Source organism: Gekko japonicus, unplaced genomic scaffold, assembly GCF_001447785.1.
Source record: "Gekko japonicus isolate JY-2015 unplaced genomic scaffold, Gekko_japonicus_V1.1 scaffold1204, whole genome shotgun sequence".
Classification (NCBI taxonomy): Eukaryota; Metazoa; Chordata; class Lepidosauria; order Squamata; family Gekkonidae; genus Gekko; species Gekko japonicus.
In genome coordinates this window covers 367521-384675 of record NW_015171540.1, presented here as the reverse complement: position 1 = coordinate 384675, position 17155 = coordinate 367521, and positions in this window count along the sequence as shown.

Below are 17155 nucleotides of genomic sequence, written 5' to 3'. Positions count from 1 at the left end.
CGTTCCCTCCACAGCTCAGTTATCTTATGGACAAAAGTTGTGTGCACTCTCTTCGCTTTTTGCCATGACTCCTGAAACCTTCTTCTTACCTTCCTGCACCCCAAAAAGAACACTATGTGCAGTCCTAACCAGAATTACACCCTTGTCACTGATTGCCAGTGGGCTTAGAAGTGGATAGCTCTGCTTTGAACTTGAAATCTGCATTTCAGTCGTGGGTGAGCGGAGTAGCTGAGTTATCACTTGCTCTCTCTCCACTGTGAATGCATTTTTTTTTAAGAACACAGGAGAAGCCAATGTTGGATCAGGCCAATGGCCCATCCAGTCCAACACTCTCTCACACAGTGGCCAAAAATACCAGGTGCCACCAGGAGGTCCAGCAGTGGGGCCAGGACACTAGGAGCCCTCCCACTGTTGCCCCCCCCAAACAGCAAGAATACAGAGCATCCCTTGCCCCAGCCTGAGAGTTCCTATCTATACCTTGTGGCTAATAGCCACTGATGGACCTCTGTTCCATACGTTTATCTAATCCCCTCTTGAAGCCATCCATGCTTGTAGCTGCCACTACCTCCTGTGGCAGTTAATTCCATGTGTTAATCACTCTTTGGGTGAAGAAGTACTTCCTTTTATCTCTTCTAAGCCGACTGCTCAGCAATTTCATTGAGTGCCCACCAGTTCTTGTATTGTGAGAAAGGGAGAAAAGTACTTCTTTTTCTACCTGCCCTATCCCATACATAATCTTGTAAACCTCGATCATGTCACCCCTCAGCTGTCGTTTCTCCAAGCTAAAGAGCCCCAAGCGTTTTAACCTTTCTTCATAGGGAAAGTGTTCTAACCCTTTTATCATTCTAGTTGCCCTTCTCCAAGCCCTTTATCATTCTAGTTGCTCTTCTCCAACCCTTTTATCATTGTAGTTGCCCTTTTTTCTTCCTCTGTACTCTCTCCTCAATGGGTATTGAAGTTAGGCATGATCTGAGTACCTGCAAACCACTCCTTCAGGTGAGCTGCTTCTGATCCTGCCTTATTGCTAACATCAGCTTGCTCAGCTTTCTCCTGGCCTCTGGGCTAGATTTCCAGTGTGGAAAGATGGCCGTGACTGCTGTGCTTTGCCACTTCTGGCTGCTATTAATCTTCAAATGAGCAGAGAGTGTTGCTTTGGAAGTGGCTGGAGAAGAAGGACAAGAAAAGCAGACCAAAACCATTGGGCTTTGAGGAGGAGGAAAAGGCAAGTCAGCGCTTTCCCTCCTCTGGCCCTTCCCAGCCTCCTGCCCTTCAGCTTTTTGCAGGAGAACATGCCCAAGTCCTCAGGTTGGAGATGGCACTCAATAGGTCCAGCTGTTGTGGCCTAAAAAACAGCAGGATATTAAGAAATGGAATACCTTGAATTTGTCATTGATGGGAAGAATTTCAGTGGTTAAAATGAACATTTTACCTCGGTTGATGTTTTTATTTCAGATAATCCCAATAGTGAGAGATGTGAAGGTATTTAATTTGTGGCAAAGAGAAATCTCGAAGTTTGTTTGGGCCGGGAGGAAACCACGGATTAAAATGAAGATTCTATGTGATGTAAAAGAAAGAGGCGGATTTCAGTTACCAAACTTTAGACTATACCATGATGCGGTATGTTTTACCTGGTTGCAACAATGGACTACGTTCGATAATAAGAAACTGTTGGCGTTAGAAGGACATGATTGTAATTTCGGTTGGCATGCCTACTTATGGTATGAGAAAGCGAAAATGGATAGTTTTTTTAAACATCATTATATTAGAAGAATTCTATTTGATACATGGACTAAGTATAGAAGGTTCTTCTCAGATGAGAGATCACTTTGGATAGTACCGGCAGAGGTTATAAAACCCTTTTCGACATATAAAGGAGAAGATTGGGTACAGTATAGAGACATGTTGAAATCAGTGGGAAAAATATTTGAAATGAAAATAGAAAAAGGCTTTTAAATATGGTTGGTTGCAATATAGACAGATTAATGATTTGTTTAAAAAAGATAAAAAAGCTTTTGGGTTTAGGAAAAAATATAATGATATTGAGAATGTATGGTTTGAGGGGGGTAAAAAACTTATTTCAAAAATGTATAAGATATTGCTAAAATGGTATACAGAGGATGAGATAGTTAAAGAGCAGATGATAAAATGGGCGGTTAACATGAATAAAGAAATATTGATGTCATCATGGGAATATTTATGGAAGAATGCAATGAAAATATCAACATGTAATAATTTAAAAGAAAATTGTTATAAGATGATGTATAGATGGTATATGACACCAAAAAAGATTGCAAATATGAATAGTAATATGTCAAACAAATGTTGGAAGTGTAAAAATGCAGAGGGCTCGTTTTATCATATGTGGTGGACATGTGAAAAGACAAAAAAAAATTGGGCTGAGATACATGCAGAAATGGAAAAAATTGTGAAATGTAAGTTCAAGAAAGAACCGGAAATACTACTTTTGGGACTTAAAATGGAAGAAGTCAATATGGCAAAAAAGGACATTGATGTGGTATATGATCACGACTGCCAGAATGAAATATGCTCCATGTTGGAAACAAGATAAGATCCCTGAAATTGGGGAATGGATTAAAAAATTACTTTTTATGGTTGAAATGGATAAAATGACAAGGAAACTCAATAATTTTTTTGCAGACTGGAAAGACTTTAAAGATTATTTGGAGAAATACTGGGATGTAAAGAACAATTTACTTTGCTTTGAGAACTATTAAAAATTAAAGGATAGTAGAAAATAGATAAATGTATAAGAATAACAGTTGAAGGATAAGTTACCTGTGGAGGTGAATAAGGAGAAAGGGAGGTATGAAGAAAATTTAAGAAATGAGCTGGAGGTTGGAGCACTGTGGGAAGCCAAGAAGGGGGGGGGGAGGGAGAAGGGAGGGATATAGAATGGCATAAGTTTTGATATATGTTTAAACTTTTTAAAATTATATCCTAATAAAATGTTTTTGAAAAAAAAATAGGTCACTGGACTGTTTTGGACCGGGGGCTGGGGGGGCTCTGCAGCTTACCTGGCTGCTTCTTGCTCTGACTGAGGGCTGTTTACTGGAGGGCTCCTAGTGTCCTGGCCCCACTGCTGGACCTCCTGATGGCACCTGGTATTTTTAGCCACTGTGTGACACAAGAGTGTTGGACTGGATGGGCCATTGGCCTCATCCAACTTTGGTTTCTCTTATGTTCTTATGTAGGACACAATGGTGAGGAGCAGCAGCAGCCTCCACCACTATCTTCCCCAGAGGTATGTGGGAAGGGGTGCTCATTGCCCAGTCCCCATCTTCACTTGCTTCAAGCTCTGGTATTAATGTCTCTGTACATTCTTGTCTTCAAATGAGCAGAGAGTGTTGCTTTGGAAGTGGCTCAAGGAGCTGCGGTGGCTTAAGTGGTTAAGACGCTGAACTGCAGGCTGTGGAAGGTCAGTAGTTCAGCAGTTCGAGACCCGAGTGTGCCGCATGATGGAGGGAGCTCCTGTCTCTAGTTCCAGCTCCTGCCAACCTAGCAGTTCGAAAGCAAGAAATTGCAAGTAATTAAATAGGTACCACTTTGGTGGGAAGGGAACAGCATTCCGTGTGCCTTGGTGTTTAGTCATGCCGGCCATATGACCACGGAAATGTCTTCAGACAGTGCTGGCTCTTCGGCTTTGAAACGGAGATGAGCACCGCAACCCTAGAGTTGGATTCGACTGGCTTTCAGGCAAGGGAACCTTTACCTTTACTTTTTACATTCTTGTCTCCGGCCTTCATTCTCTGTAAGCATCACTCAGCTAAAGGTCCCCTGCTCCTTGAATACATTTTGTCTATTGCCTCTACCTCTCACTCATCATACAGAGACCCTTTCAGAGCATTCTGGAGTCTATTTGACCTTCCGCAAGAAAGGAAGGAGGAAGGAAAACTTAGCATGCTGAATTCTGAACAGGATGGGACTTTAGTCCACATTCTCCTACCTGTCTGTCATATTCTCACCCTTCCACCAAGGTGTTCAAAGGAGTATACCTGTTTCTCCCTTCCTGTGCACAAGGCCGTAAGGTAGGTGAGGCTGAGAGCGTAAGTGGGGTTCAAGGTCATCCAGTGAGCTTTCCCTGAAGCTAGTCCGACACATCCACACCTCACTGGCTTCTCCAGGAGAGAAATGGATACTGTGGTTTAGGCTTAACATTTATTACTCATAGGCCATTAGGTGAAAAGAAAAATGTCCTCAGAAAGTTGTTTTTGTTCCACCCTCTGGCAACTGCTCTTTCCCACTGCATTAGGTAGCCTGTAATTGCATTGGGTTAAAAGTTATCCTCCTTATCCACAAAATTACCTGCAGGTTTTTTGGGGGGGGTTGGTCAGGATGCATTTAAAGGTACAGACTAAACCCAATTCTTACAGCCTACTTTGGGCCTCTCCCTTTCAGCCTTCCACTCATATATTCTGATAGTATTTTGCAGCACGCTGCCCATAGAGTGTTATCCAGGGGTCATTTTGTAGAAAAAGAGGTGCAGCATAACTCATTAGCACAACTTATTTGCATATGCCACACCCCCTGACATCACCGGAAGTGTGTCAGAAGGCAACATCCACCGCTCTGGAGCCACTGGACTGTTTTGGATTGCTAGCTATCGGGGGGGGGGGGATGTGCAGATCTGTAATAATAATACTTTCAAATTATTAATCGCTTTCCCCAGTGGGCTCAAAGCGATGTACAGTTACACATTTTAGACAGGGGACTAACAATGTTCATAGGGGATAGGGAAGACAAAATATATTCATTTAATTGCACACACTGTCACTGCACGGTGTAAATGTCTTCTGGCTTGGCTCAGTCATTTTCCGAACGGCTGCTTGTCGACCAGGCTTCAGGACCCATATATCAAATCGCCACACTGCCACCGCCTGGCCGGAAACTTCCACTGCAGGGATTTTTGTAGCCAAGAAGTTCTTCTGCCTCTTCTGAACCTCGACAGGATGTCCCGACCGTCAGCTAACACCCTCCCACAAGGGAGATTGGTGTGCCCACCCTCTCTAAGGAGTGGTTCCCATTTTATCTACTTGCTTAAACTTTCGAATCACTGGGTGGACGATGAGCTGGGGACAACAGGCTGGCTGCTCACACCAGCGTGGGGCTCGAACTAACACAGTTCGGATGTTAAGACAGTGGGATTGGCCACTGGACTGTTTTGGACCGGGGGCTGGGGGGGCTCTGCAGCTTACCTGGCTGCTTCTTGCTCTGACTGAGGGCTGCTGGGAGCAGGGGGTGGGGCTTGTTGCATGTGCCCGCCCCCTGGGCTGTTTACTGCCAGAGCTCCACCCCTGTGCGCTCCTGCAGGAAATGACCCCTGGTTTATCCTTAGATTATTTTTTTCATGGTCACATGTCACTGACACTCATGCAGAACAGTGATAGCCTCTGGATGGTGAAATCCTTGGGTATGATTTGCAGCCCTTCACATTTCAATACAGTGTGCCCAGTTTCTGAGGTCCTTTTTATTCTTGCCATCAGAAAGAGAGGTTTTTCCACTTCACTGTGGTTTTCTGCTTCTTTCCAAATATTTTACTAGCTCAGGAACCATCATTTGCTCAGTGGCACCATTTCATATGTTTTGATGATGACGGCCGGGATCCTGATCAATGGCAAAGCCCTAAAGGGTCTTTTTATACTTTACAAACCCCTTGAAGAAGACAATTTGAGTCTGAAGCAAGGAAATTAAAATATGTTTTACAGGCTCCAGGGAGCCACCGGGGAACACTTGATGATGGAGCCCTGCTGATGTCAACCATGTGAGAATGCGATCAGTCTCTTGGGCGGGGGAGGGATTGGGAGCTACGTGAGATGACTGTGTCCCACTCCGGGGGTCGTGGGCCGAGAGGATCGGACCCCGGAACCCCCGCCGAGCCCCACGAGACCCCCACCACTCACCTTACCATCGGGGGAGGAAGGATGGGAGATGGGTGTAGCGGCCGCCTGCAACACATGCGTCGCCGGCCAGGCGACACAAAGAGACTGAGGCCCACAGAACAACAGCAGAAGCAATGCCGCGGGGCCTGCGGAGGGAACCAATGGGTCAGGAGCCATCACAGAACGATGAGAGTGGCAGGGCGGCAGCGGCAGTGTGGCACAGGGGCCGCCGAGGCCGCTGCCGGCGTGCCAGAGCCCAGCAGGGGAACGTCCTTCTGGTGTCCCTGTAAATAAAGAGGGGCGGGGTCAAGCCCAGGGGGCGGAGGGGTGGTCCCGGGGGCGGGAAAAGGGAAATAAAAGGCAGACCGGGGAAGGAGCCGGGGAGGAGGAGCACGCTGGGACCGAGAGAGAAGGAAAGAGAGAAAAAGAGAAGACGAGAGAGAGAGAGCCAAGTAAGGGCTGCAGCGTGCTGGCAGAGGGACGTGCGGGGTTCTCTTAACCCCGTCCCCTGCTCATCTGAGGCCCCTCAACCCCCCCTTTTATTGACCTAACCGTCACCAGGACCGCCCGTCCCTCCTTCCAACACGGCCACAGGGGGCGCCACTCCACGAACGAAGGAGGGGTGCGACAGACAGCAGGATGTAATCTGTCATCTCTTTTGAATGTGATTATTAACCAATCGTGATAGGATGTCGTGAGCACCTTGGATAAGTAGCTCCCCCCCCCCCCCAAAAGCCGGAGAACTGTTTGGGCTATGGGTTTCCTCACTATAGCAAGAGAAAGAAATCCTAGTCAAGGGAATCAAATCACCAAAATGACCTTAGCACCTGAAGAAGGGGTGTGCCGTCCTTGAAAGTTTATGCTGGGATAAAATGTTAGTTTTAAAAGATGCCCCCCTAGGCTCCTGCTTGGTTTCATTTCTCTGCAACAGCCTAACACTGCTACCCCACTGGAATTATTACAAGTGACTCTTGGCACCTCAAACACATCAGCAGTACTTCTATTGGATAATAGTGATGATATCTGCAATTAGTAATAATAATCGTAATGATGGGTTCTGCACTACATAGCCACAAATGGAGCAGCTAGAATTCATGAAAGAGAAACTATTATAGACTACCTTTTGAAAAATCAAGTCCCCGGAGCTACATTCTTCACTTATTCTATCTCTGCACCTTAGATCATCGTTGCGGTTGGAGATGTTAGGATTTGGTTGTTCCCGTACATTTTTAGTGACTCAGCGTGGGGCTTTGCCAGAATATGTCTGGGCTGCAGTGAGATGAAACTCTTTCAAGTATCCAAGCTATTTGCATTCTTCACAATGCATTCTGCTGGAGTAAATCATGGCCCAAGCCTCACAAACTTGAAGCATTCAGTGCTCTGCTTCCTTAATAAAATCTAATATAACATAATGTAGCTCCCCCCAAAGGCTGCGTGTGGAGGAAATACTGTTCCCAGTTTGTTTGTAACTCTGGTGCAGTGCGTCAGTCGATTCCTGTCATGTCTCACATGCCTACCTAGTAAAATAGAGAACACATGGAGAGTATTAGTTTGGCAGAAAAGGACAATAATGCAAGAGGATGCGTGCAGGAGACCTGGAAAACTTTAACTCTTTCACTCCTTGTACTTTCTTGTTTCTATTGATTTGCCCCTCTTCTGGAAGAAAAAATGGTGGATATCAGTAGAACATCTTCTAGGCAAATTATTAACATTTAAATATCCCATGGCCATATAAAACTAGTATGTACATGTAAGGCCAGTCTCATTTCTAGACCTGAGACTGTACTAAAGGGGCAGTCTTGGTTCCTATAATGGATGTGTAGCAATGTAAGGAGCTGCGGTGGCTCAAGTGGTTAAGATGCTGAACTGCAGGCTGTGGAAGGTCAGTAGTTCAACAGTTCGAGACCCGGGTGCCGCATGATGGAGTGAGCTCCCATCTCTAGTTCCAGGTCCTGCCAACTTAGCAGTTCGAAAGCAAGAAATTGCAAGTAGATAAATAGGGACCACTTCGGTGGGAAGGTAACAGCGTTCCGTGCACCTTGGTGTTTAGTCATGCTGGCCACATGACCACGGAAACGTCTTCGGACAGCGCTGGCTCTTCGGCTTGGAAATGGAGATGAGCACCGCAACCCTAGAGTCGGACTCGGCTGGCTTTCGAGCAAGGGAACCTTTACCTTTACCTAGCAATGTGAACTCTGGAAACAGAAAGAGTGGCATGTATCCATTCTCAGAACCACAAATTAGAACATGTGCATGTAGAGGAAAATAAAGAGGGTGGAGTTAAGGAAAGGAAGATAGCATATCTATAGCCTTTTTGTTGCTGAAGTTAATTCTACAGGAGGCGGGAAGGGAGAGAAGGTATAACAGGGGTGGACAAGCATGCTTAACATAACAGCCACACAGAATAAACGTCAGAAGTTTGAGAGCTGCAAGGCATGAACAAATATCACACACACGTTTTTATTGGGAAATATGCAAATTTGCTTTTTATTCACATTAAATTAGACTGTGTGAAAGAGCCGCCTGCGGCTCCCGAGCTGCAGTTTGGCCACCCATACATTAACCCTAGGAGCTGCGGTGGCTCAAGTGGTTAAGACGCTGAACTGCAGGCTGTGGAAGGTCGGTAGTTCAGCAGTTCGAGACCCGAGTGTGCCGCATGATGGAGTGAGCTCCCGTCTCTAGTTCCAGCTCCTGCCAACCTAGCAGTTCGAAAGCAAGAAATTAGGTACCACTTTGGTGGGAAGGGAACAGCGTTCCGTGCGCCTTGGTGTTTAGTCATGCCGGCCACATGACCACGGAAATGTCTTTGGCCAGTGCTGGCTCTTCAGCTTGGAAACGGAGATGAGCACCGCAACCCATGAGTCGGACTCGACTGGCTTTCGAGCAAGGGAACCTTTACCTTTAAATTTACATTAACCATGCTCTGGGGGGAAATGTTATTTTCCTTTGTGTTTATGTGCTTGAAACAATACTGCAGTGCTGAATGTCTTTTTCTGTCTATTCGTCTCTATTTCTTACTTTACTATTTCTTAATTGGTCAACTCAGAATTACTTTGTACACTACCCAAATGCCTAGATTGTAACAACAATATCTATGAGGAGGTTTGTGGGTCCATGGCTTCCAGTGATGAGCCAAGCTTGAAATACTTAGGGTTATAGATGGGTCATTTCCTGCGGGAGCGCACAGGAGCGGAGCTCCGGCAGTAAGGAGCCAAGGGGGCAGGCACATGCAACAAGCCCCACCCCCTGTTCCCAGCAGCCCTCAGTTGGGCCACGAGGAACAAGAAGCAGCCAGGTAAGTACCCCAGCCCGCCTTCAGGTACAAGCTCTCCCTCCTCTGTGAGGGCAGATCTAGACGTCCCCCCCCCAATAGCTAGCAATCCAAAACAGTTCAGTGAAGCCTGAGCGGTGCATGTTGTCTTCTGCCACACTTCCGGTGATGTCAGGGTGTGTGGTATATGCAAATAAGTTATGCTAATGAGTTATGCTAATGAGCTCCTGCACCTTTTTTCCTACGAAATGATCCCTGGTTATAGAAAAATCTATTATTGTAAAAAAAAAAATTGGGTTGTAAACTCCCACCTCCCAAAACTTGTTTATGATGTCCATGTATGTGCAGAAGTTAAAAACAAAAACCCTCTGGTCAGAGTTCATCTGCCATTGTAGGTTTGTCGAAGATGCTTCAGAAATTGTGTTGGCCAAGACAAGGAAGAGATGTTACAGCAGCAAAAGAAGGTAGGGAGGCACCCTAAAATCTGCCATGTGGGGTGGACTGCCTCACCTCACCTGTCACAATTGTGCTTGCACAGAAATACAATCTGACCGGTGCCTCTGATTTTCTTTTCTCCTAGGAACTGGGAGGCTAATATGTGAATCAGTTCAATCTCTCTCCCTCTCCAAATCTCCCTGCTGCAACAGTTGGGGTAAGAATGAGGCCTCTAAGGGAGAGGTAATCTTTTCCCCCTTTCCCATCACTTAGTTTTTTATAGAATCTCTTTCAGAAACTCAGCCCTCTGACTCAGCCAGCTTAGGTTATAGAGTCTCTGAGGGGATGAGATGAAGTATTACGTCAGTGACAGAAGATATCGACGCAGGACATTTAAAAAGAATCAGTCTCTCTGACTTTGGCTGCACGCTTATTTGGAAGTAAACGCTGGTGAAATCAATTAGATTGTCTTCCAAGTCTGTGTTGCCAGAGCATAAGCATATAGCATCATTTTTAGAATATCTATGCAGTTATGCACATTGAACTGGCAAAACCCATAATACTTTTTCAGCCATCCACAACAGGAACAAAATAAAGGCCTCTCTCCCTCCCTTTCTGTGTCTACAGACATATGGATTTTTGCATGGGTCATTAAGATTGCATTAGCTTGTGGAAACCTATTATGATGATTATTGGGAATGCTAGCTTTTCAGCAGGGGAATCATATGGGAAATGGGGGCGTATCACATTTTTACAAGCCTCCCAGAAATGTCAAGTCAAATGATCAGGAAGCTGAAGCATTTTTTTGCTATAGGTTAAGCGGGGGGTGCTTTAGAAAAGGGAGAAAGTTTGCTAAATTTATAAAACTACTAATACTTCAGAAAGCAAATATACCCCCCCCCCCAATATTAGAAGATGGCATCATCCTATGAAATTGATTAACTCTAGGCTCAAGCTAAACACCAAGGCATGTTTCCTCAGGCCAAACATTCATTTATTTAGCGAATTTCTACACCGCCCTCCCAGCTAAGGTCGGCTCAGGGCAGCGTACATAAAAACAGGTCAGTTACATTAAAACATAATTACAATTAAAACAATTCTAAAACCATCTAATCCATCCGACATAGTCAAATGCTAGTAGTTGTTATTATTGACTTGATGACGGCAGCCATTGTTTAATGCTCCCAACTCACAGTCAGCTCCTAGATCTTTTTTTTTTTTTGTCTTTTAGATGTCTGGCCCAAGCTGTGGATGAAGATTCCAGCCGGATGGAGCTCTCTATCATTCAGCTGTTAGTTGGTAGTTGTTGATGGTGGTGGCCGCTCCCAAAAGCCTGGTGGAAGAGCTCTGTTTTACAGGCCCTGCAGAACTGTAAGAGGTCCCGCAGGGCCCTGATCTCTTCTGGGAGCTCGTTCCACCAAAATGGAGCTGCCACTGAGAAAGCTGGTTGTAGACAGCCTGGCCTCCTTGAGACCTGGGAGGGCCAGTCGGTTCTGAGACCCTGATCACAGTGCTCTCTGGGGGACATGTGGGGAAAGGCAGTCCCTCAGGTATGTAGGCCCCTGACCGTAAAGGGCTTTAAAGGGAAGAACCAGCACCTTGAAATGAATCCGGTATGCTATTGACAGCCAGTGCAATGCCTTTAGCACAGGCTGGATGTGCTCCCGTACAGAGAGTCCCAGCTGGACCTCCTGATGGCACCTGGTGTTTTTGGCCACTGTGTGATACAGTGTTGGATGGGCCACTGGCCTGGTCCAACATTGGCTTCTCTTATGTTCTCTTATGTTCTTATGTAAGGCAGTTTAAACTGCCTTCCATTCCCTTCAGGGGGGGCTTGCCTGGGCTCCCTGCAGCTGCAGGGCGCCTGGGCAAGCCAAGGGAAGTCATTGGGTGTTGCCTAATATGCTAATGAGCTACACTGTCAGGGTGTGGCCTAATATGCTAATGTGTCACTGCTGTTGGGTGTGGCCTATTATGCTAATGAGTTCCTGCTGGGCTTTTTCTACCAAAAAAAGCCCTGAAGACCGTAATAATAAACTGACTGACTGGCTCCCATGCACTCTTACAACACACACACACACACACACACACACACACACACACACAGAGAGAGGAATTCAACATGACAAGCGAAGGTAAAGAAAAGCAGAACTTAAGGAAAATGAAAGTTAAGCCTGAGCTTGCTGAGGATTTTCTAGAGGCATCTGGCTGAGGATTTTCTAGAGGCATCTGGCTTGCTTGGGTTGAAAACGGGGTGCAGGGCTAGGTTGACCTTAGCAAGGCATTTCTCGTGTTCTGATGCTTCCTGTGTAGAGATACTGATTGAAATGTATCGTATGGGAGAAAGCCCCCTTGTTCTCCAGTTTGCTTTTCAAGAGCTCTGTGCACCGCTGTTCGGCAGCCCAGGTATGTGACGGTTTAGCAGTCAGCTACAAGAAGCAAAGGGTGTGGAGGAAAAGACAGATTCATGTTTGTTCAACAGAAAACAATGCAAAAATTGAGGCGGTGGAATGTAAATATCGCTGACTGAATATTATAAACCTGACATCATGAAATTTCTTTGTTGAAACCCTTTACTCTCAACTGATAACCTAATTGAAATGACACACTTTATTGCTCCCTTGACCTTGTTATTTAATTAAAATAAGAGGTTTTTATTTTTTCTCCCCTTTAGACACTTGATCCAAATGTGAAATAATGACTCTAAACATTTTGTGCAAAAGGGAAAGGTTGCTGCCCTCAGTCTTTTATCAGGAGAAGAGCAGGCAAGGAGCGAGAGGGAGATGAAATGGCAGTTTATTTTTTTTGCTGTGAGTTTGCAAGTCAGTTTGGGCTAATGCTGAAAAGTCCTCCAATGGAAAGGTTTGTCAACACAAACCAATTGGGCATGTGCACAGCTGACGTACAACTCAGCAAAGCCCTCCCCCCAGAGTCTATGGGAGTGATACTCCAGCATCCAATCACCTTTGAGAACGCAAGCCCTGTTGCCTGCCGCGCCCCTCCAAGTGGCAGCAGGGGAACAACAACGACAACAAAACCCCCAATGACATTGCTTAAAGGTAGAGGTAAAGGTTTCCCTTGCTCGAAAGCCAGTTGAATCCGACTCTAGTGTTGCGGTGCTCATCTCCATTTCCAAGCCAAAGAGCCAGCGCTGTCTGAAGACTTCTCCATGGTCATGTGGCTGGCATGACTAGACGCCGAGGCACACGGAATGCTGTTACCTTCCCACCAAAGCGGTACCTATTTACTTGTAATTTCTTGCTTTCGAACTGCTAGGTTGGCAGGAGCTGGAACCAGAGACGGGAGCTCACTCCGTCATGCGACACTTGGGTCTCGAACTGCTGAACTACAGACCTTCCAGCCTGCAGTTCAATATCTTAACCACTTGAGCCACTGCAGCTTGCTTGGCAGCCCTAAATTCTCTTGCGATAGGTCTGAAGCCACAGCTTTCAATAAGAGACCAACACTGTACAATTTCACAGCTAGTTACATGCTTGGTAGGTCCATAGACATAGAGTTGCTACCTCCCTGTTGGGAAATTCTGGGTGTAGAGCCTGCAGAGGGTGGTGCCTGGGGAAGGGTGGGATCTCAGCAGGGTGGTGCCTGGGGAAGGGTGGGATCTCAGCAGGGTGGTGCCTGGGGAAGGGTGGGATCTCACCATAGAATCCCCCTTCCAAAGTGCCCCCCCCCAGAGAGTGAACAGTGTTTGGAGAGCAGTTGTATTTCTAGGAGATCTTTGGGTCCCACCTGGAGGTTGGCAACCATGTGATAAACACCATCTTTGGGCAATAAGGATGCTGGGATTTACTGTCTATTCTCCAGTGTATGAAGACTGAAATCAAAAGCCACAGTTCAGTTTCTGTTTCTGAAATGTTTGAATAATCCATAAATTTGTAACTCAAACTGTGGCTGTTGGAGCAAAGAAGTATGAACAAATATGAACAAACTGAGGGGAAAAACCCCTCCTATATGGGTCTCAGAAGCTTTGCAATGAAACTCTTGAGTTGCAGATTTGCCACTTTCTGTTCTGTAAAAGCCAAGTTCCATCTGCTTCCATTAATGTATTGTAATGTAATTACAAAATTATGTAATTGCGAGTCATGTGTGGCTTACCACTAACAATGACACACAGGTTAAGAGTAAGATGAGAATTGTTCTGGGTAACCTTTCTCTTTTTCCTGGATCCATCATCAGGACTGCTTAAACTTTGCACTCTCTTCCTTGTTGCTCTCCAGTGTTTGTATGAACTCTGTGAACCTCATCACGTGTGGTGGTGTTTATATTGACACAGGCTGCTCTGCAAGTTCTCTGTTTGTCTTGCCACCACATCTATATGGCTTGGCAGGAGCCCTGCAGTTTGGTTTCGGCTGCATATAAATCAGCTTCCCCCATTCATCAGTGTTTCCATGAGTTGATCTTTCCTGATTCTTGTTTCCTTGACAAGCCTATAGTACATTAGGGCCAATCTACTATTGAACTTTTCACTAGCTATGAAGTCACGAGCGCGGTGATCATCACATCTTCTAAAAGACAGGAGAACCCAAAGGTTTTAAGGTAGCAAATTCAAAACCAAGAATAAGCTCATGTAATATCTTTTATTAGGACCAACCAAACGGACGCAACATATGACATAATTTGGTTGGTTTTCCTAAAAGGAACTATATGGATTTTAGGAACCAACAGGACCGTATGATTTGTTTCTGTTTGACAACACCAAGACTAACTGGAGTTAGTCATGATTAAATCTCATTGAAAACCATGGGATTTAAGTTGTGCTTCTTATAAGTTGTATTTGCTAACCTCCAGGTGGTACCAGTTGTATTTGCTAACCTCCAGGTGGTACCAGTTGTATTTGCTAACCTCCAGGTGGTATCAGTTGTATTTGCTAACCTCCAGGTGGTACCAGTTGTATTTGCTAACCTCCAGGTTTTACTTGGAGGTGGTACCTGGAGGTCTCCCTGAATTACTACTGATCTCCCAATGATAGAGATCAGTTCCCCCGAAGAAGACAGCTGCTTTGGAGGGTGGACTGTCTGGCATTATACCTTGCTGAGGTCCCTCCTCTCCTCAACCCCTTCCCTCCCAAGGGTCTACCTCCAAATCTCCAGGAATTTCTCAACCCATAGTTAGCATCCCAAGTTTCTAAAGGGCAGCTCTATATGTTATGATCATTGACCTGGTGTTTTTTGCAACAGAAAGTGAGGAAGTAAAGTATGCATTTTTAAATACCTGGTATAAACAAGCTTGGGAGCTAGGAACAATCAGGTTCCTTAGGCCCCGGTCCCACGAGTCAGATAATGGGGGGGGGAGGCGTGGCTGTTCACCCCAGAGCAAAATAAAGCGTGGTAGCATGATCACACGGTCTCCTGAGTCTCTGTGCTTCAGCTGCTATCTGGCAATCACACGGTGATGCTGCAGCGTGGCAAAGAAGTGGCGCGGTGCGATCACACAAGTGTTTCGCGTTTGTGCGCATGCGCAGTTCCATGGAGCAGCGCTGCTTTCAGTTTTGTGTTTGTGTGCATGCACTTACGAAAAACATCTGGTTTGCGAGGGGACGTGGATGGGCGCCGGATGCCACGGGATACTAGCGCTCCCGTGATCAGACGCCCGCCCCTGCCCCGCGTTTTCCAGATACTAGTGCACTTTCCAAGGTACTTTTTAACTCCGCATCTTCGGCGGGATGCCACGAGTGTGCTATGCTTCCCAGATGTTGCGGTGTGATCGCGCCCCAAAAATCTGCCCGACATTCATGCCTTTTACACAGCAAATTCTCCGTGTGAGAAAGTATATCTTTGGGTAATTAAAGGTGCATGTGCATGCATGTATTACTTCCACACTTTATGCATTTGCTGTGGAAAACACTGAGGTAAGACCAACGTTTCTCAAATAAATGTAAACAAGCTCCTAAGCTTTCACAATAGTCTTAGAACTGCCATTGCAGAAATAGTGTAATCAAGGACAAAAAGGTGCGTAATACGGTAATATAAGCGAAATAAAAAATCGATCTTTGCCCTGAGGCTATTAGAAGCTAACGGAGAGATGGCATGAGGAAAGGAGCATGGAGAATGAATATGAGTAAATGAAGTTACACAAACTTTGGTTGATTTGTAGACAATTGCTGGTGCATAAGCAATGTTCAAGATCATGGCAAGTGAGCCAGCCCATGGAAAGAGATGTGGGCAGACACATTTCACAGAGGCAGGGAGTAGCTGCAGGCATTGCCATTCTGGCTTCTGGCTTGAGGGGCCCGGCCAGGTGCACTACTGGTGTCTGGTGGGGTCCAACTGAGAGTGTGATGGATCACTTGGCAAAGGCATGGAGTGGCTGCAAGTGATGCTCTGCAGGCCTTAGGGGCCTAGTGTGGTTACCTTCCTAATTTGGCTGGCAGCAACCAGCTTCCTGGAAACACTTGGCAGACGCAAGGTGTACCGCTACGTGTCACCTGGATTAGGGTTGCCAAGTCCATCTTCTGCGCCCAGCGGGGGACTCTGGAGCATTCCTGGAGGGGGCAGGGCATCACTGACGTGATGATGGCACGTTGGGGATGTCCACCCCACCCACCACCGCGCGCCCAATCTTCAGAAACGTCAGTTTCCTGCACTTAAAGGAGCCGGCGTTTCCCTTTTAAGTGCACAGAGCTGGCATTTCCCTGCAAGCCTGATCTTAAGCGGAGATCGGGCTTGGGAGGAAACACGGGTTCCATGAACTTAAAGGCAGCCCCACCCCTCTCTCTCAAGAGAGAAGGGAGAGGGGTGGCTGTGGGTGTTGGGGGTGGGTAGAACCCCCCCAAACGGGGGACCCCTGGCAAACCGGGGGGGGGGGGGTTTGGCAACTCTAGCCTGGACTAGAGACCAGGTATGGCCACCTTGTTGCTCTGACTGGCAAGGCCCTGTTGGATGAGAGCCACAAGGCTTTCAGAGGGATATATGGCATAGCCTGTATCAGGGGCTGGTGGGGCAGGGTTGACCAAGCAGTGAGCTCGTCTCCCCTTTTGGTGGTAGCAGTGGGGGTCATGTTGCTTGAATAGTATGCAGTACAGCTTAGGTGAGCACCACTGGACACCATTTGGATGGCAAAGGCTTAACCCTCAGATAGGCTTTCCAGGTTCCTGGTTGGGGCAGAGGATCCTCTGCTTTTGCAGACTCTGGCCTACCTCTGGCCAGTGGGGAAAACCCCATCCCCAGACAGATGTCCCCAGTGTGTGAGATCAGAGCATTGCTAATGGTCCCATCCACTCCCAGAACAGCCCCCAATCCCCCTGCCGTCAGGAGGAAGGCATCTGGCAACCCTAAACCCTCAGACCAGGCCTGTGGCTTTGGTGCCTCCATGGAGCTTGATGTACAGACTCTGCGGCTAGGGGGACAGAAGTATTGGGTATTGTAAATAAGAAGCAGGAGACTGACCAGTTATGAAGGTGCACAGAGAGTGTATATAGTTATAAAGGTGAATATATACAGAGATATTTACAGGCTATTGAACAGCATGTCGTGCCTTAGTCTATGAGAACTGAGTCCCTTCCAGCTTACTAAACTGATAGCTATTATGCTAAACC